Raw genomic sequence first — 21,128 nt, 5'->3', positions numbered from 1 at the left:
TGTATTGATTAGCTTGACTGTCAAACTTTTATTTTGGAGAATATTTGGGAGCTAACTATATGGCAGAGAATAATGAAAGGAGTTACATTGATTAAGATGCATTATACTCACAAACTGATGTGTAGAAACTCCTTTGTACAACTACTGAAGGATCATAAATTAATTAAATTAATAAAATCATAACTGCATTTTAACTAAAAAAACAATCTGCTTAAAGATGTTTACTGATCACTTAAACTGGGCACAGGGATCTAATAATTAATAAGGCTATATTTGCTATTGTTTTCTCTTCAGCAAGTAGTTGTGCAGTGGGAACGATTCATGCATACACAAATCATTATAATAGAGCAATAAACAGGGAGTACATGCACAAATAGTTTTCTAAACAATGATATATTATCCAAATAGTTCTAATACACCATGGAACATCCTATTCTAGAGTCATAAACACTGAGTTACAGGAACACAAATAAGGGAAGGATGGATGATGCTGTGTGGAGGGCTGTAGAAGTCTCTTGGATACATTGATTCATGTTGAGAAACTTAAATATTCACAGGAGCCTATCATATAGTGAGGAAAGAAGAAAGCAAATATGCTCTTTCATTTTTCATTATTCTTCTACTTTAATTTCTACGTATTTTGAACACGCTGGATAAGTTGAACATTTCCATAGCTCCAAGTCATATTTAGAGAACAGGTTTTGTGCCTAGAGAACAGATAGCCATGTTGGGTCACACTTGAAATAAGGGACATTAGAACTTCATATCATTGTCTAGACCATAGAGTGGTTTTCTTGATATTCTATGTCTTATCTATGATGTGGAATCAGATGGTGTACCATTGTAATTGATCTGTACTAACCCTGTAGTAGATGTAGAATCTGCTTACTCATTGTTTTTAAGAGAGTGCTTCCAAAAAGGAAAAGACAATTCATCTTGAAAATGAATCAAGTATGCACATTGCACACAGCTGTGGTCTCAGTACTTGGGGGCCTGAGTCAAGAGGATCATGGGTATGAGGTCAACAGGGGCTATATAAATGAGATTCTAACTCAAAAATAAAAGAAGTAAGGAAGGAAAGGAGGGGGGAAGAGAGGGAGGGAGGAAGGGACGATGGATACTAAGAGGAAAATATAAGAAAATGAAAAATATATAAAGCAGTGTTCTTAGAATTTACATGTCTGTATCCTAATTATTTTTATACCTCATTTAAGATTTTATATAATTCATAAATTGATTAATATATGATTTTGTTGACTGAGTTAAAATTATATATATTACTTGTTAGAATAATACAAATAGATGAAATTATGATAATCATTGTATAAGTCATAGCATTTTTCCCAGATAGAATTTATAATTGCTAATCCTCACAACATTTCCTTAAGTTTTATATAATTACAGTTTTCAGTAAGAAAATTGAAACTGCAAGAAATTAAGTAATTTGCCCCAAGGCACACACTGGTAAAGTGAAAATTAGAATTAGTGTCCAGAGCCTGAACTTTGAAGTGTCTATTATCTATTTATTAGATGATACTCAAATTTAAAATTAAAATAATAGATGATTAAAAGTTTGTGCATGATTAAATGACCATTGAATTAGTTCTCCATTGCAGCTACAACAAATCACTGCAAATTTAGTTTTTTAAACAATTCAGACATGCTCTCTTACAATCTTGGGAGTGCTTCTTTAAAGATCCTGTTTGTCTCTCTCATGTATTGGACAAAACTCAAAGACTGTAACTATCATTTATTATAACGCATGTGTTTTGTTTTATTTTGTTTTGTTGGTTGTGGGGCCTGAACTCTGGGCCTGGATGCTGTTCCTCAACTTTTCAGCTCTGTTTTGTTTTGTTTTGTTGGTTGTGGGGCCTGAACTCTGGGCCTGGATGCTGTTCCTCAACTTTTCAGCTCAAGCTTAGCACTCTACCACTTGAGCCACAATATCACTTCTGGCTTTTTCTGCTTATGTGGTGCTGAGGAATCAAACCCAGATCCTCATGCATGCAAGGCAAGCATTCTACCACGGAACCACCTTCCCAGCCCCAAATGCACATGTTTTTAAAACAAATTTTCCATGGCTGCAAACATAGCTATACATAGTTCCTTGGACATATATGTATACTTTGTCCTCTATCCCTAAAAAGTTTCTCTGTCAAAAAATCCTGGGCTCCTCTTCTTTTTTGGGAGGGTCTGGTCTTGGGGCCAGAACTCTGGGCCTGGGTGCTGTCCCTCAGCTCTTCAGCTCAAGGCTAGCGCTCTACCACTTGGGCCACAGCACCACTTCCAACTTTTTTCTTTTTGCTTATGTGGTGCTGAGGAATCGAACCCAGTGCCTCATGCAAGCAAGGCAAGTGCTCTACCACTGAGCCACCTTCCCTGCCCCTCCTCTTCTTTTTAAGTTCTTTCTTACCAGCTTTTCCATGACACCTTTCTTCCTGAAACTACAGTAAGTATAGTTTTTGCTCTATTTCCCTAACTCCATCCTAAGTCCCCCACAAATAAAAATTATATCTTATCTTGATACCCTTGCAATGTAACTTTACCCATTACAAGAATATATAAAGTATATTCTAAAATATACTTACAGCTCAAAACATTAAACACCAAAAAAAAACAAATCCTCAAAGAAAAAATAACCTAATTAAAAATGGGCTAATGACTTAAAAAGAGACCTCTCAGAAGCAGAAAGTAAGAATGGCCAGTGACAGAGTGAGAATGGTCATCACAAGAAAAGTAACAATAACAGATGCAGGTTGGATATGGCCAAAAGGGAATGCTACACTGTTGGTGGGAATGTAAACTTATTCAACCACTGGAAAGCGGTAAGGAGGTTCCTCAATAGACTAAACATAGCTCTTCCCTGTGACATAGAAATCCCTGGGCATTTATCCAACTGACCACAAACCAGGCCACACTAAAGCTACCAGCACTACCATGTTCACTGCAGCATTGTTTACCATAGCTAACATATGAAATCAACTGAGATGCCCCTCAGTAGATGAATAGATCAAGAAAATGTGGTAAATATATGCAATGGAATTTTATGCTTCTATCAAAAAGAATGATATTGCCCCATTCGTAAGGAAATGAAAAGACTTAGAGAAAGTTACATTAAGTGAAGTAAGCCAGACCCAAAGAAACATAGGTTTGTTCTTTTCCCTCATTTGTAATAATTAGAATGTGCCTATAAATCTACACATAAATACAATGAATAGTAAAAGACAAAAAAAATTACCCTTGGACATGATAAGTTAAACAAGCCTCCAAACATTCACACAGTGAGACCAAAAGGAAATATTCTTAGGACACAATCATGAGCTATATGAATATAATCACATAGCTATGTGCATATGATCATAAAAATAATGTTTATCAAAATGAACTCAAAGAAATGGGAAGAATTTTTTTTATTTTACTTTTTGAGTTTTTCTGGTTTCCCTCTGTTGTTGCTGGGTTTTTTTTCTGTACCTTTTGTTTTGCATGTAAGTTTGTCCAATTTGGGGAGGGTAAGGGGAAGTACATGGTGGGACAAAGGGTGAACAAATGCAGCAATGATACTCACTATGTTAGAAAGGAACTATACAATTTATATTGGGAGGGGGTTGGGAGGAAAAAAATCTGGGAGGAAACAAGGGAAGAGGTGAAAGTGTTAGGAGGAGGGCACAGAATCAGAGGGAAACAGGGGTAAAAATACAGCAGAGGGGCCCATCAGCTGCACTGGACATTGAGGAAAATGAACTAAGCAACTCAAGGGCAGCAATGGGAGGGAGGGAATGGGAGGGAAAAAGGGAACAGTTTACACTAAGCAAAAGGAAAGAAATGTACGTATCACCCGATGTGGAAGAAATAGTTGTATGGTCAAAGCTTATAGAAATCACAAACTTTATAGACCATGATAATAATAATTTGCTTTGTGAAGGTTAAAATGTGTTTGTGAGGGCTGGGAAGGTGGTTCAGTGGTAGCGCTTGCCTTGCATACATGAGGCACTGGGTTCGATTCCTCAGCACCAAATAAGCAGAAAAAGCCAGAAGTGGTATTGTGGCTCAAGTGGTAGAGTGCTAGCCTTGAGCTGAAGAGCTGAGGGACAGCACCCAGGCCCAGAGTTCAGGCCCCACGACTGGATCCCCCCCAAAAAAAAATGTGTTTGTGACTTTAACAAAGTAGCACTATCCCACAACACTGTGAAATTTATGTAAGCACTTAATCTCAATAAAAATTTAAAAAAGAAATGTGCTCCTTACCTGACTTATGTAACCCATCTGTACATCACATTTACAATAAAAATTTAAATATAGAAATAAAAGATAAAATAAAAAAAATTCCACTAGGTAAATATATGAAAAAATCACTTTTCTAAAAAGAAAAAAAAGATATTCTTGGATGGGAAGGGGAAACACAGGAGGAGGCAACAATGCTTGATAAGAAATGTACTCATTACCTTGCTCATGTAATTGTAACCCCTCTGTATGGTATTTTCACAGAAAAGACATTCTTAATAGCTTGTAGATAGTTATAGTGACTATTTTAATTTGTGGGTCTAACGTATATTTGTGTGTATGTATTTATAGTAGAATTTGACTATTTGCACATAATAGACATGCTGAAAATTCAGAAGCTCTGAGATTATAGATGAAAGCAATAAGTTGCAAGACACAATTCATGATTCTGAAATGAAACTATATCAACATTAATATGGCTTAAATACTGGCTTAAATTATTACAAATATTGTTACATAACAAAATGCAGTAGGTAGTATTTAAATTTTAATAATCATTGTGGTTTAAGTAACCTTGAGGTACAATTTTTGAGGATAAAGTCATCTGCCTCCCACTTGATTGCAAAACTTTTAAACTCTACTATTTCGTATTTACTGCACTTCCTCTTGCACCAGCAATGACTATACAGTTCAGTATGTACAATAACTTCCTGAGGAAGTTCTAATTGTTATCATAAGATGATCTTATCTCAGCTAATTAGATATTTAACATCATATTTCAATAGCTGCTTCCTATATATATATTACCTGGCAAAACCTCCAAACCATTTGAGAATTCTCCGTATCTTTAATGTATTTCCCAAACTGAAGCTTCCTTTGTCTGTTAGAACAATTATTACTTTACTTTTTAATTTGTTATACATTTCCATAATTTTTAGCAACCTGAAGATTTCTTTTTTTAATTTATATTTTTTATTGTAAAGATACTATACAGAGGGATTACAATTACATTAGCAAGGTAATGAGTCCATTTCCTATGGACCATTGTTTTTCTTCCTTTCTAGCTTCCTTTGCTTTATCTCTCCTTTTCTTTATTTTCCTTCCTTCCTTTCATTGTTCCTTCCTTCCTTCCTCCCTTCCTTCCTTTTTCTTTCTGTGCTGGTCTTGAGGCTTGAACTCAAACCATGTGATGCTGTCTCTGTGCTTACTTGCTCAACTAGTGTTCCACCACGCCACCTTCAGCTTTTTTGGTGGTTAATTAAAGATAAGTCTCATGGACTTTCCTACCAGATTGGCTGTGCACTGCAATCCTCAGACATCAGTCTCCTGATTAGCTAGGAATACAGGCATGAGCCACCAACACCCAGTTATCAGCTTTCTCAATGCTGGGAAATTTGCCCATTAAAAATGTTCCATTAATGTCTATTAAATATGTGTTTTCAGAACATAAAGAAGTATGAAACATCTACTACCTGATTCTGGCATGGTGTTTTGTTGTTCCTCAGACACGCCAGTGGAACTTGGGCAAACAGAAGTTCATATGGACAAACAAACAAAGTGAGCAAGAAAGGCAGCAAGAAAGCAGCAAACTCCTAAGGAACCACACTTTGACTTCACATCCCTCCCTTGACCTCCTCAGTCAGGATTTTACTAAAAGAATATAGTCACAATGATTACAGAAGCCAAGAAGGATCTGCATAAAATTTGAGGTACCATCACCCTAGTGAATCCATTAGAAACACAGACTGTGTTGAGCACAGACAGCATTGAATTTCTTCCAGACCACTGGAGCTATTAGAACAAATAACCCAATGAACAAAACAAGTTTAAAGACTGACTCAAATTTAGAATCTTTTCTTCTGGTAACACCACCACAAGCTATATGTAAGTCCAAATGCCATGTGATGAAGAAATGGACATGATAGAAAACACATGAAATCTGAAGTTCAGTAAGTCAGTCTTTGGGTGCTTAGAATGTCATTCCATTTTAACATCTTTGGGTTGACGAGTGTGGGCAGAAGAATTAATGAATTGATTTTTCATAAGAAGATCAACATCTCTCAGCAGCTGGGAACATTTTCAGATTCACCAATAGCTTCTCTGTCATAGCAGTTTACTCTCCAACAGTACAAGTGACATTCTACCATACACAATCATGAATAATTATACAGCGTCTGCTACTTAACTGTACCAGATGGCTTAACTATAGAGAGATTCAAATGAATGGTATTATATTTTTCAGGCATCTGGGTATCTTCTAGCAACATATGGAGTCTAGGACTAGCACTCCCAGTATTTTTTAATGGCAAAATCATTAACATTTCCAAAGGCAAAACCTGATATGGCAGAATTTAACCCATATCCGTTGTGCAGACTTTCTGTCATTTTCATAATAATAATTTATGCATATCTATATACAAGTAATTAACCACCTATACATAGTATCAATTTTTGCAGCATGGGAAAAAAACAGGTAAAGTTTTAAAAAGAAAAGAAAATCAGAGAAAGTAAAGTAGTGTAATTTAATTTTGTCACAGTAACAAATAGTGTCTTTAATAGCTATTTGGAGAGAGATAATATTTTAACTCCAAAATCAGAGTACTTATTTAGCTATTTACCTCATACCTGTTAGAATGTTGCTTGCATATTTATTGCTTAAGAGAGTTGTTTGGAAGTAGCGCTGTGGCTCAAGTGGTAGAGTTCTCGCCTTGAGCTGAAGAGCTCAAGGACAGGGCCCAGGCCCAGAGTTCAAGCCCCATGACCAGCAAAAATATCTGTGTGTGTGTGTGTGTGTGTGTGTGTGTGTGTGTAAAGATCATAACTTCAGCCTGAGAAATAAATATTTTGGAAGGCAATTAATTAGTAGTATGGAAGGAATTCTATAAAAGAAAACCTGAAGACCTCATTATTAAGTAGTCATAGATGAGCTGCTGAAGTCCAGACTTTGGGAAGTCAGGTGTAGGTTTACTATTTGCTTTTTAATAAACAAAAGAAATATAAGGAAAATGGTCTTGATAATCTGTCTTAAAAACTCTCCATATAGAAAAGGTGACAGCAGGGGCTGGGAAGGTGGCTCAGTGGTAGAGAGCTTGCCTTGCATGCATGAGGCCCTGGGTTCGATTCCTCAGCACCACATAAGCAAAAAGAAAAAAGCCGGAAGTGGCGCTGTGGCTCAAGTGGTACAGCACTAGCCTTGAGCTAAAGAGCTGAGGGACAGCGCCCAGGCCCAGAGTTCAGGCCCACGACCAGACCCAAAAAAAAAAAAAAAAAAAGGTGACAGCATCTTAAAATTTATAAGGCGGTAAAAGATAACAAAGTATAAATCCTGTGCAATGGAGGAGTATGCAATCTGCAATTAATCTGATTTTTTTTTTAGTTTTACCAAGACTATATTTTAGATGCAATGCTCATTTAAGGTATCTGAGACAATCTATGTTTTTCAATTACAATCTAAATATGAATTACCCAAATAATACATTAATCTTAAATTAGAATTAAGTATTTAACCAATTTATAAAAAACTGGACATACATTATTTTAACTAAAATGGTCACAAAACAACTTATATGTTACTCGTTAAAGTATCAAACTAGTTCCAGTGAACCAATAAATAATTTTTAAGTTGCTGCTTTCCAGATCATAATGTTTGTTCTTATTTTTCCCCTTTTATTTCTGTGGCAGTTGATCCCATATTATCCACTGTAATCCCTGAGACCAATATTGTCACACACACTGAAGCATGAGACATAAGCTTTAAAGGTATTGCATACTAGCAAATGTCATGTGACAAATTTTACAAAATAACTGGCCAGTGTTTTTTTTTAATTATGAAGAAGATAAAAGGCAGAGAGTCACAGAGTGAAGTAACTAAGTTGAGTGGACAAGAGAAAGAAGTTTTGAACACTCGACTGGACACTGAATATCTTCCAGATAGAGGATGTCGTGAACTATCTCAGGGATAAATGACACTGATTTTTCTCTCTTATTCCTTGAACCATCAGAGTTGCATAGAGGAAAAACAATAATGAATGAAGGGGAAGAAAAAAAGATCTTTTAAAAAGAGAAAATAGAATCAGTCTTACAGAATATCAAATGCTAGAAAAATACAATCAATAATAACTATGACATGTAAAAGAACTGGAGAAAAAATTAATAGAAAAAACATAATAAATATAAAGTAAGAATTCATAAAATATTAATTTTACAATCTAGAATTTACTCTGTATCAATATGTACTTCTAAAACAGCAATCCCATTAATAAGTATACAAAAGAAAAACTCTTACTTAAATTCACAGGGAAAAATGAACATTCTTTTAAGAGAAGCAGGAATAAATTTCATGTCTATTTACAAAAACTGTGATACCCATGGCACAGCAGAACAATATCTTTAAAAGAGATTTAAACAAGAAAAAGAAGAAAACATACAACTAAACAATAACAATCATCTTATAATTTAATAGGCTTGCAAGATACTTTCCAAAAACTGAGAGAAAAATAAAAATGTTTCTATCCAGATGAAATAAGAGCATGTTCAGTGCAGAAGTTTGGAGATACTTTGGGAAATTCTTCAAGCTGAATGAAAATGATCCCAGATGGAAGCATGAAACTACAAGGAAGAATAAAATGTACCTGAAAGATAAAAATATGACAATGTTTACATCATAAATCAATGAGAAATAACAGTGCTTTAAAAGGCTTGTAAAAAGCTTATAAAAGTAGAAAACATGTTTAACTATTACATAAAAGGCTAGTGAGGTTAGATGGACACAAACTGTTGGCAAGATGTGTTTTTTTTGTTTTTGTTTTGTATTGTTCAGTAAGTAGGAATGTTACAGATTCCATCTAGACCATAATAATATATTTGCCACATAAATAGAGGAAGCAAGACAAAAAAAGTGAAAGTATGTAAATATAAAGAAGCATAGAAATTGGAATGAGTAAAATAAAATTACTTGAATAGTCTCAAAACAAGAGTTTTTAAAGTAGATCCTGAAGACCAATGTATATTAAAAGCTCAATCATTAGGCATTAATGTCAATTGTATCATAAATTACATATCAATGGAGCAAATATTCCAAACTAAATCTAATATACCATATGAATAAAGCCAGAAGTATTTGTGTTCTGCATTCAAGATATTCACTATGGCCAGGCACTAGTGACTCATGCCTGTAATCCCAGCTGCTCAAGAGTCTGAGAAGTGAGGATCTTGGTTTAAAGCCAGCTTGGCCAGAAAGTTCATGAGACACTCATCTCCAAATAACCACAAAAGGTCTGAAAGTAGAGCTATAGTTCAAATGATAGAGAGTAGCCTTAAGCCTTAGGCATAGTGCCCTGGTTTTAAGTCTAAGTCCCAGGGCTAACACAGAGAGGGGGGGGGGAGTGAGGGAGAGAGGAAGAGAGGGAGACAGAAAGAGAGGAAGAGAGGTGGAGAGAGGGAGAGAAAGAGGATATTTTCATTATTTGTAGGATCATATTTATTATTCTAAAATCATACTTCAAAATATGCAGCAAGCAAAAATGGAAATTTTCTTACAAGGACATGGACAGAATAAACCTGAAGTATAGGGAAAGCTGGAAACTATCCGAAAGTCCATTAGCAGTGGTGTGTAGAAATAAACTGTGGCAAATTCACACAGTGGAATGGTACAGAGAAGTAAGAATAGAAGGGGTTAAAGAAGGTATGAAAGAATGTAAGTACTTCAAAGTCGAGGTACATACAGTTTATGGAACTAATGCAATGAAACACCCTTGTGCAATTAATGTAAATGCTTCCCATATTTTCAAAATCCATATGATGTGATTATGACATTTGAAGGATCATTTAAATGTTTTTAAAGACACCCTGAACCAAAAGGTAGAAGTTAGTCTTTACTCCAAGCCTCAGTATTTAAAATTACATCTGACAAGAAGAGAATAGGGTTTTTTTCCATATTAAATAGAATTTAGTAGTGGTATCATACTTGGAAAATAGGCTGAGAATTATCGAGCTATGTTGTACAAACTACAAGAAATTATTAATTTCTGGAGTTGGATTTGGAGGTATGATATATGATAATATTTTGTGCTATGGTTCTGTGTTATAAAAGATCCTTATTAAGGGAAATGATCCCTTTCATTCAGGGAACTCAGACTTTCTGACATGGCTGTGAATTCATTGTGTCTCTTTAGGCAGAGAAGTGGCCTAGGTGGGTGTATGTGTTAGGTAAAATAATCTGGATAACAATGAGGAAGCCTCAATAGGAAATGCTAAATAGCAACAACAGATTTTTCACTCTAAAATAGACTGCAGAAAGTGAAGTGACTATTTCTTTTGCTGTTGTTATCAGCATCTTTATGTGGTTTGGCTTTCAGCGATCAACTAGTGCCAGCAGAATACCATTCCAAGGAACACTTCTGTCCTCATACTCAAAGTCCTACATTCTTCTTCTCATACTGATACAGTTTCCAAACTGACACAGTTTCTCAACCAGAATCTAAGAAACTTTCATACTTTTTCTTGTCCAATAAAAATGGCCCATTCCAAACCCAGTAAAATCCTGCTCATCTTCCTTTCCCTCTCTTAGCCATCTGACACAATCATTCTTACCCCTCTAGATCTGCAATGGTTTTGTCATAGTGTACACTCAGCTCATCCTGCTTTATAATTCAATGTCTTTTTTAGTCTCTCTCTCAGAGAATTCTAAGTTCTTTGAGTACATAGCTCCATCATGATATATCTTTGTCACCAGTCTCTCATAATTCATGCATAGTTACTTTTGAATCATTCTTTGGTAAACAAATCTTTTGAAATGAGAGTGTTTCCCTTCAAGGAAATGCTTTAACAATCAATAAAACAGCATTTGAAATGTATGTGTATGCACACACATACACAGACACACACTAACAAGAACATGCTAGATATTATTCTATAGAGACATTATTGACCCAGAAGAGTCAAAACTTTTCTCTACATGTGTATGGAGAGAGGGGCATTCATGATTTGTATGACATGATTCTTAATGTTCCAACGGGCTACTATATGTATGACATGATTTGTATTGTTTCAAAGTCCTATTAAATATCTGTGGTATTAAATTTCACAGATGGAAGGCTGAGCACAAGTGGCTCAGACCTGTAATCCTAGCTACTCAGGAAGCTGAGATCTGAGGACAGAAGTTCAAAGCCAGCCAGGAAAGGAAAGTCCATGAGACTCTTATCTCCAGTTAAGCTTCAAAAAAAGCTGGAAGTGAAAACAGAAAATCAGAACCAACACCCAGGCCCCGAGTTCAAGCACTCGTGCACATACACTAAAATTATAGATTGAGGATGATTAAGAAAAGATACCTTGAAAGACTCTTTAATATTTAATTTTAAGAAGTTGAGAAACATTGTTCTAGACTCAGAGAGAGCAGATCAGTAATGTACATACTCTATCTGAAATCAATATGCATGTTTATCAATAGATATATGTATGATTAAAATATTATACACATGTATGTGCATGCAGTCAAATATTATTCAGCCTTTTAGAAAGATGAAATTCTATCATTACAACATAGATTAAACTATTAAGCTGTAAGATAGATAAGTGATATGAGTCAAGTGTAGCAAAGTAAACACTGCATGCATTATGACTTGACATATAGACTCTACAAAAGTCAAATTCAAAGGAACAGACTGGAATGGTGGTTGCCAATACCATGAAATTTTGGTAAAAGGGCACAGAGTTTAGGCTACACAAGATGGATAATTCCTCAGAGATATAAAGTACAGTGTAGAGACAAGTCTGTATTTTATAGTTACTAATAACCTGTTTTCCTGAATTTTTGCTGAGATTTCCTGAAATTTGCTGAGAGACGAACAATCTTAACTATTATCACTATAAAAGACAACTATGTAAGTATGGAGTAGACATGTAAATTCACTTGATTGTAGTAATCATTGTAGGTATAAAGAAATCAAAACTTTTTACTTTACATATATACAATCTTTTTCTGTTATACCACATTAAAGCTATAAAAAAGTAAAAGCAAAAATTCCAATGGATAGCAACAATTGTCAAAATAGATAAAATGTAATGTCATGATCTAATTATATATGTATATATATATATATGCTATCTATAAGAGTCATGCTTTTCAAAGACTTATATGTTCTCAAAGAAAAGATATACCATGCAATAATCAAAGGAGAGTTAGGTAGTTATAATGACATCAGATAGAATAAATTCAATAACAAAACTGGAAGGCTAGTTTATAATGACAAAATGACTAAGCTACCAAAATGATGATTTTGGTACACTGTGTCTTGTATATATGTTTATCTTATTTGGGGAAGGGAAGGGGAATAACAAAATGGTGAGTCAAAGGACCAATAGTGAACTAATGCAACAGAAAAAGTCACAAGACACTATGTTGGAAATGAACTTTATAACCTCAAGTAAGGGAGTCAGAGAAGAGGGAAAGTGGGAGAAAAATGAGTGAGAGGGTAAAAATGTTCAGCAAGAAATGTACTCATTGCCTTACTTATGTAGTTGAACCCCCTCTGTACATCATCTCTACAACAAAATAAAATAAAATTTAATAAATAAATAAATGATATATATAAAATAATTACACAGGCTCAAAATAATGAAGGAAAAATTGACAAACTAATTAAGTAGACAAGTTTACAATCATAGAAGACTACAACACACTAACTTTTTAACTTCTACAAATACAAGTTGTCAAGGGAAAAAGTCATGAACAATGTTATAAACTGATTGTGCCTAGCAAACAACTTTAAAACACTAACAAGAGAAAGTTACTCTTTCACCTCAATAGAACATTCCAGATTCACAGAGATTTGTTCTCCAGGATAACTCATTTATTACACCATAAAGTAATTCTTAATTAAAAAGGTGAGATCAAAGTATATTCTCTAAACCTCAGGAGAATGGAATTAGAAGACAATAAAAGAAGGAAATACAGAAAAACTACAGGTAGCGGTAATTAAACAGTGTACTCCTAAGAGGTCAACAGTGCAAAGGAGAAATCACAAAAGAAGTTAGGAAAAACCTCAGAATATTAGAATATACCAAAAGTATTAGAATGAAGCTAAAGCACAACTTTGACAGAAATTTATGGGCATAAATAGAGCAGAAATAATATAAAATAGAGAATAGAAAACAATAGAACTTGAGAATATTCAGAAGCCAGTCCTTTGAAAAGTTCGTCCTCAAGTAAGAATGACCAAGAAAATTAAATAAAGAGAAGATTCGAACTAGTAAAGTAGAAATTCACAAAGGGTTATTACTGTCAGTGTAACAAACATAAAAAAATAATAAATAATCAATTGTATACCCACAAGCTAGATACCCTGGAGAAAAATAATCAAATTCATAGAAAGACATCAGAATCTCTGAATACCAATTGAATAACAAGTAAAGAGATTAATTCATAACTCAATAAAACTCCCCACAAAGGGGGTTGGGGTTTAGCCCAGCGGAAGGGCGCCCGCCAGGCGCGCGCAAGGCCCTGGGTTGGGCCCTGGGTTCGGTCCTCAGCCCTGGGAAAAAAAAAAAACCTCCCCACAAAGAAAACTCAGGACTAATAAAATGCTTTACTAGAGAGTGTGTCTCAAAAGTTTAAAGAAAAGTTAACACCAATCTCTCATGAACTTTTCAAAGCAAGGAAAAAAGGGATGGAAGGAAGAAGGAAGTAAGGCTAAAAAGCATGAAAGAAAGAAAGAAGGAAGGAAGGAAGGAAGGAAAGAAGGAAGGAAGGAAATTGGGAGCACTTTTTAAATCATATTTAATGAAATCTGTACCACCCTGATATTAAAAACCAGTCAAGAACAAGAGAAAATGAAACAATAGAGAATAGTAATGCTTATGAACATAATATGGAAGAAAACAAGGGAAACCATGGGACCTATGTTTCTTTGGGCCTGGCTTAATTCATTTAATCTAGGACAAGCAGAGAAGGTCAAAGGTTATGTACATATGACCACATAAGACAATGTTAAGCAAAATGTACCCCAAGACAGGGAGGGACACAAGTGGTTTTTTTCTTTCTTGCTATTGTTTTTAATGTACTTATAATGCACTATGTGATTCTTTTGTTTCTTTTGTATGTTCTTTCCCCACAGTATAACCCCCCACTTTCACTGTATTTGATTCCGGTGTTCTGCATCTTATATATATACATCTTTGTAATTTGGGGAGGGGAAGGAGCATACGGAATGCTTAAATGGGGATGCAGGTTGACCCATTGTGACGATGAGATGTATACTACACTATGTTGAAAATGAATTTTACAATTTAACTGGGGGGGGAGGGAGTGATGATAGGGGAAAACAAAGGAGGAGGTAACAATACTTGCTATGAAATGTACTCATTACCTCGCTCCTATAATTGTAACCCTTCTGTACAGTATTTTTACAATAAAAATATAAAAAATTAATATGGAAGAAAATACTAGAATGAAAATATTGAACATTGTACTAGAAAATTTTTTCACAGCAACTTTCAAAAAGAATGAAAGATGGGTCAAAATACAAAAGCCATTCAAAGTAAAAGTCATATACATCAAAGGAAAACTCCTCATTATCACAATAGCAGGCTTAGAAAAAATCATTTTGACAAGATGAGCCACATTTTCATGGTGAAAATTATTAGGTAAGTTAAATAGTTAGCTGATAAAGAGAAGAACACCACGAGGTATTCAGGCAGAAAGAGAAGTTTCTTCAGAGCTGCATACCCCCACCGTGCATGGTGGAGAGGAATGAGGGAAAGAGGCTGAACTGAGGTCCTGCCTGGGTTTAAGTAGGGCAGGGGACAGGGAGAAGGTATGGCCACACCGGATGTGGATGAGACCTTGGGTGGATGTGACCACAGGGCCTGAGACCCCCCCTCAGTCCAATAGGAAGGTCAGACTGAGGGTCTGTGACCAGTCTGTGACCTCAGTGGTGGATAAGACTGCCTCCAGGAGTGCCATTTACCTAGATGACACAGATACTGGGTGGAGACTTAGCCAAGAGGTGGGAGGAGTCTTCCCTGCCTTCCCAGGGTAGGCCTTACGAAAATAACTTCAGTACTAGAAATATAAAAGTATTTTTCAACTTTGTAGAGGATGTCTATGAACAATGTACAGCCACATCACACTTAATGGCATCAAAGAGTACACTATATTCCCTGAAGATTAGGGACAGAACAAGAATATATGCTTTTATCACCTCTATTCAACACCTTACTCAAAGTTCTAGGAAAGAACAATTAATTTGAAAACATCTAAATTGGAAATGGAGACATAGTACTATTTCTGTTCTCATGGCAATATCGTGTATATTAAAATCCCTAAGGAACACTCATATAAAAGATTAAGAGAGTTAATATATAGGTTCTGTTGTATTGTAGAATATGCAGGGAATGTTTTAAAACTCAGTTGCATGGATATACACTAGCAGTAATAAAATAAAGAATCCAGGAGCTGGTGGCTCACACCTGTAGTCCTAGCTACTCAAGAGGCTGAGATCTGAGATCACAGTTTAAAGTCAGCCCAGGTAGGAAAGTCCTTGAAACTCTTATTTCCAGTTAACCAGCAGAAAACCCAAAGTGGCACTGTGATAGAAGTGGTAAAGTGCTGGCCTTAAGCAAAAGAGCTCAGGGACAGTGTCCAGGCTCCAAGTTCAAGCCCCATCACTGACATGAAAGAAGAAATAAAACAATTAAAAAGCAACGCAATCCACTACAGTGTCAAAAATACTTTCAAAGTTGAAGTTAAAATATTTGTGCATGGAAAAATATAAAACATTGAAAAAATTTAAAGGAATCCTACCTAAGTAATAAGTTTCTTTTATTTGTAAATTAAAAGATACAGTGCTGTTAAGATGGCAGTATTACTCAGTTAGACCAGTGGACTCAGCACAAGTACCATCAATATTCCAGCCAGTCAAAACTTAACCTAACTCACTGATACAAGGCAACTATACTCTCCTAAAAGATTATTGAGACTTGGTATCACAAAGATAAACTTTTGTTACTAAGAATATCTGTTAAATCTGTCATATCTAGAGCCTAACTAAGATAATTGAGATCACATTAAATCTCTGTTTGTTTTAATTTTAGCATCAATTAGTCATACAAGGGATTCATTTTGACATGTCCACATATGCATGTACCTCAATTAAACTTGTCCACTGCCACTCAACCTTCAGCCTTCTCCCTGCTTCCTAAACCAATTTTAAAACTCTAGTTTTAAAATTCAATTTCTGAGCTCCCTCTGCTTCTTCCAATTACTCTGTAACCAGTCAAGTCATAAAAAGAGGCTCCCATTTGTTCATTGCTTGATAATGACAGCAACTGAAAGGAAAGAAAAGTCTACTTAAATACATAGCAAACGAGAAACATGAAGTTCTTGTGTTCATTGTAGCTTATGTTTTCACTCAATTCAGTTTGCTCCTGTTTATACATAGCTTTGGGTTCTGTCGTGTGCATAATGTGATTGAAAAATGATAAATTAAGCACTATTGTTGAACATAATACATGTTCTCCTTGTGACCTTTAGCTTGCAAACCACTTTAAAGCCCATTTGGAGGACATATGGACCTATCTTATAGATTTCTGGGAAACTGATAATTCCATCTAAGTCCCATCACCATCCAAAGGTTAGAGAAAAAATAATTTTGACTATCAAACAGTATCACAAGATAACTATTTTTTTTGCTGATGATTCTTTATATTAGGTGACTATTCAGTTATTCCACATTTACTTAACAATTCTGCCACTCAGCATGAACAAGATAAGAAAACAAGTTACTTTATTAATGACTATCTTGGAGACCCCAAATGATAACATATATCCCATTTACATCATCTAGAAAAATACAGTGACTTTTTCAAAGGACTTAAGGATACTGGATCTTCTAACATGTTTTTATCATTAAGGAAGATTACCAATCCACTCTGTGATTGGTGATCTAACATCTGCTTCCTGAATGATCTGAGCGATGGGAATAATCCCCATGGAGGAAGCAGAATTCTATCCATTGCCCCAATGCTCTGCCAAGACTGGAATGAAAAGAGTTGGGCTCCGGTGCTCACACAGGTAACCCTAGTGCTGTCCTCAGGAGGCTAAGAGCTGAGGATCATGTTTGGAAGACAGCCAGAGCAGGAAAGTCCATAAGTAACCACCTACAACTGTAAGGGAAGCTATAGCTCCAAGTGGTGGAGCACTAGCGTCTAGCAAAAAAGCTCAGGGCCAGTGGCCAGGTCCTGAGTTCAATCCTCATGACCAAAACAAAACAAAACAAAATTTGTTTTGAAGAGCCAATCTATAGAAGAAGTGGAATGTTTAACATCTAAGGTAGAGAAAATTAGGTTTACATTTTTCTTATGATTTAAAAATACCTTACAAAATCATTAGTGGAAAAATTTTGAGTATGTATTTTTTGTATGTATTTTCTCTTGAAATCTTGTTTTCTCTTTTCTAAGGAAACAGGCATTCTCTTTCTCCCTTCATGCTCTTTATTGAAATGTATCCGCAGTGGGAGTTTGATGCTGTAAGAGTGAAATAATAGACAAAATAATAAATAATAAATTGATATTATATTTGCTCCCAAAACTTATTCATAGATGCCCAAATCTGTGACCAACAAGTTTCTGCAGATGAGCTCCCTGGGGAAATTACAGCTTCGATCATTTCTCTCAAGAACAAGTACTTAGAAAAGGTCATGCTAAATCTCAGATGTCAAATGGAAAAGCGGGAGAGAATCTAAAGCCATTGTCAAAGTAAGATGCTATGAAATAAATCCCAAGAAGGTCTAGACAATAAAATGCACTTTCTCCAGGCTTCAACTTCATGGAGGAAAAGAAACACCAGTAAAAAGAAACAGATCTCAACTTGATACTAAAAGAAAAAGCAGAAAAAGGAAAGAAAGAAAAGAAGGCCAGCCTGAGATATGATCAGTAACAGTTAAGGGACAAGTCAAAGAATATAATATATTGGGCTAATAATTCATATCAAGATTAATATAGATATATCAGCCTATTTATATCATTTACATTTGCAGACTCAACACTGTTTTCAATTACAAAAATGAATGTATGCTTTCTCATGATCCAAAATGCATTTGATTTACCCAGCTATTACTTTGATTTCAGCAGAATATATCCCAGAATATGCTGTCTACTCTACTAGCAGACAGGTTTCAATGGAATCTCGTTCGCATATCACAGCCAATATCTGTTACCTACTTCCTCCCCAAATCTCTCTCCCCATAAATGTGCTCTCTATTTTCATCTCTTCGATTATTTCTCCTATTATAGTGACAGCCATCTAATTGAGCTCCTTAAACTTTCATATTTACTTTAACCCAATGGGTATAGATCTTCATTGAAATTTTAGAACTCTATTTGATGAGAATAATGGATATTTGCCCGGCAAAAATATACATACTAGTGTAATACAGAACAGCTTTGAGAGCATTATATATCATAAATCCTATATTTAAGTTCTGTACCAGTTCTTGGACTTCAAGCTAATAGTCCCCACAGTAAGCTATTCCTAGTCTATGATGACTCTGTCCTAATAAAGTACAAGTCAAAATCTTTCACACCACACAGAAGACCTGCCATTTACCATGCTCAGTTTTTTATTGGCTATAACTTATAGGAAAGCTGAATTGGAAAGTAAGTCCACAAACAAACACATATTGTTCTAATTTCTCTGCTTGCATCAGCTGGACATGTTCTTATATTTCAAGATATCTCCTCCAATAAATCATACTAAGTTTCCTTTGGTCATGTTCATCTCCCCCCCCAGAGGAGTTGTTATTCCTGTGAACACCCTGTGTTCCTGTAATAACTTTACAGCAAACCTGTAGATTTTCAAGTAATTCACTCAGATCCATAAATGTTTACAAAGCGTCCTGTGATGGCTTTACTTGGAGAGGCTGCAGATAAGGAGAAAAAGGAAATGCCATTGTTTTCAGATCATTTGTCTTCACCCTTTCATATATTTGTATATAGTGATTCAGTAGTAGACAAAAGTGCATTGCTTCCATCATATTTCTAATCTGTGTTGGTGCTCATTTGAGGAATTAAAACTTTCAAGTATTAAGAAAGAAAGGAAATGCTCTGAATATTTTGGCCACAATTTTTTAACCCATGTGGTCAATGGGTGGCATCATTTTGCATCCCATCCTTTATCAATTTTCTAATAAACAATTGGAATTTTACATTGTTGCATCCTAACCTCCTCAAGAGATATTTCTTCTGATTCTTGGTAGCAACCTTCACCATGGGCTATAGTCATTAATTTCCTTTGTGTGTTCAGTTTTCTTGGCCATTTGATTGTGGACACTTCCTTTTCCATCCTTGGGTGTCATCAAGTCCTTTGTCAATGCAGAGGTTTCTCCTATGGCCTATAATATTCATGTCCATAAGACCTGTGTCCAATTCATGATTCTGGAGATAGGGAACACACAAGTGATTTGACTGTATTCCCCATTCATTCCTACAAGCATGCGTGTACACATATTTCTTTCCTCCATGGGTCCAAACCAGCAACTTATCATGCATTCTAATTTCTGCTTCTAATCATTTCTGATCGAACAATGGAACCTTACAGAAGATCATATGAAGATCAGGTGCTGGCTACAGAGCTAACAACTTCACATTAACTTGATATCTTAACGCATCCAGCACATGATTGGCACATAAACTAGTGAATAGAAGCACATTGTTGGATCATTAGGTTATGTTTGTGAAACCAGTTCTTGACACAGTGAGCATTTAGTAAATGTCTTTTTATTATGGTAAGCAAGCAATTAAATGTTTGCTCTTTGTTGAGAATAAGTGTTTTTTTAAATCCTTAAAATATTGTTCAGCTCTTACAATTATATAACTGTAACAATATCTAAAATGTTATTTCTGCACTTTTACATCTACATTTCTTATGCTTTTTAAGAGTCCATGTGTTGTACGCAAAGACATTTCTCAGTAGGCATTCTTGTAAAATGGAAGAGTCTCACTGAGAATTACAAAAACGTAATAGCCTACATCTTTTTACAGTTGGGCACAATTTCCTGAGGCTATACGGTATGTACTGCACAGGGAGGAATAGAAATAAAACTGACATTCTTAAAACGATATGCTTTAAAAACATCAACAGCTTCAGGCAAAGGAACAAATGGAAATTTATAATGCATCTAAGAAATAAATTGTATTGAAGACTTTAAGAGCATTACTAATATGAGGATGAGTATTTTGGACCAACTTAGTAAATATGGGTACACTTGATGTACAGAACAAACCTATATAAGACTATATTTAAGAGCATTGAGAGACATCTTTGATCATTTCTTCTACAATGCTGTTGTAGACCACAATTATGAATTTTATAGTTTTGTTTTTCTTTAGGAGCATATCTTTGCAAAAGTGAAGCAAAAGTTATTAGCCCACTGTATAAGACAGGTAAGCATAAAAGACCATAATACGTTCTCTTAATTTACATGCTATTTTCCAAGGAAACCATACTCCATATAGCAGTGTAGACTGTGTGTCCCTCAAAGCTTCACCTGCTGAAAAGTAATCTCCATTCTGAGATATGTGAGTGGAAATGTAATCCGACTGATGACTAGAGGTTGGACCTTAGATGATTAGGATTACATGAAGTCATTAAGGTAAAGTCCTGGTAGCTTTGTAAGAAGAGGGAAAGAGAACACATATATCTGCATTTCATTCCCTCACTCTTACCAAAGTAATGATGCCTTGTGCTATCCCTGGACTCTGACAGTAAGAAAGCTCGTCAATCTAGCCAGGCTAGCTTCAAATTCCCTATCTTCCTGCCTTAGCCTACCAAGTGTTAGAATTGCAGGAAGAAAGGAAGGAAGGAAGGAAGGAAGGAAGGAAGGAAGGAAGGAAGGAAGGAAGGAAGGAAGGAA

This window comes from Dipodomys ordii, unplaced genomic scaffold, assembly GCF_000151885.1.
Source record: "Dipodomys ordii isolate 6190 unplaced genomic scaffold, Dord_2.0 Scaffold140, whole genome shotgun sequence".
In the NCBI taxonomy this organism is placed as follows: Eukaryota; Metazoa; Chordata; class Mammalia; order Rodentia; family Heteromyidae; genus Dipodomys; species Dipodomys ordii.
The sequence above is the reverse complement of the archived record's forward strand: the minus strand, read 5'-3'. Positions refer to the sequence as shown.